This window comes from Eurypyga helias, unplaced genomic scaffold, assembly GCF_000690775.1.
Source record: "Eurypyga helias isolate BGI_N326 unplaced genomic scaffold, ASM69077v1 scaffold33921, whole genome shotgun sequence".
Lineage (NCBI taxonomy): Eukaryota > Metazoa > Chordata > Aves > Eurypygiformes > Eurypygidae > Eurypyga > Eurypyga helias.
The window spans coordinates 1-222 of record NW_010233319.1 but is presented as its reverse complement, the minus strand read 5'-3'; positions in this window follow the sequence as shown (position 1 = coordinate 222).

Here is a 222-nt window from a genome sequence, read left to right as displayed (position 1 = left end):
ACGCCAAATCCCAAACCCCGTGAGATTTACTATGCAGGGAATTAGGCAAAAAAAAAAAGGAAGAGGAAAAAAAAAAAAGATATATTAAAAAAATAAGAGGGAGCAGAAAGGGGAAGGAGGGGGACGAGGCGCCCGGCTCCACATCTCTTACCCTCTTGGTTCTCCTGGCCGGCTCTGGACTGCAGAGCGAGGCCGTCAGCACGTTTGCACAGGGACCCTCGG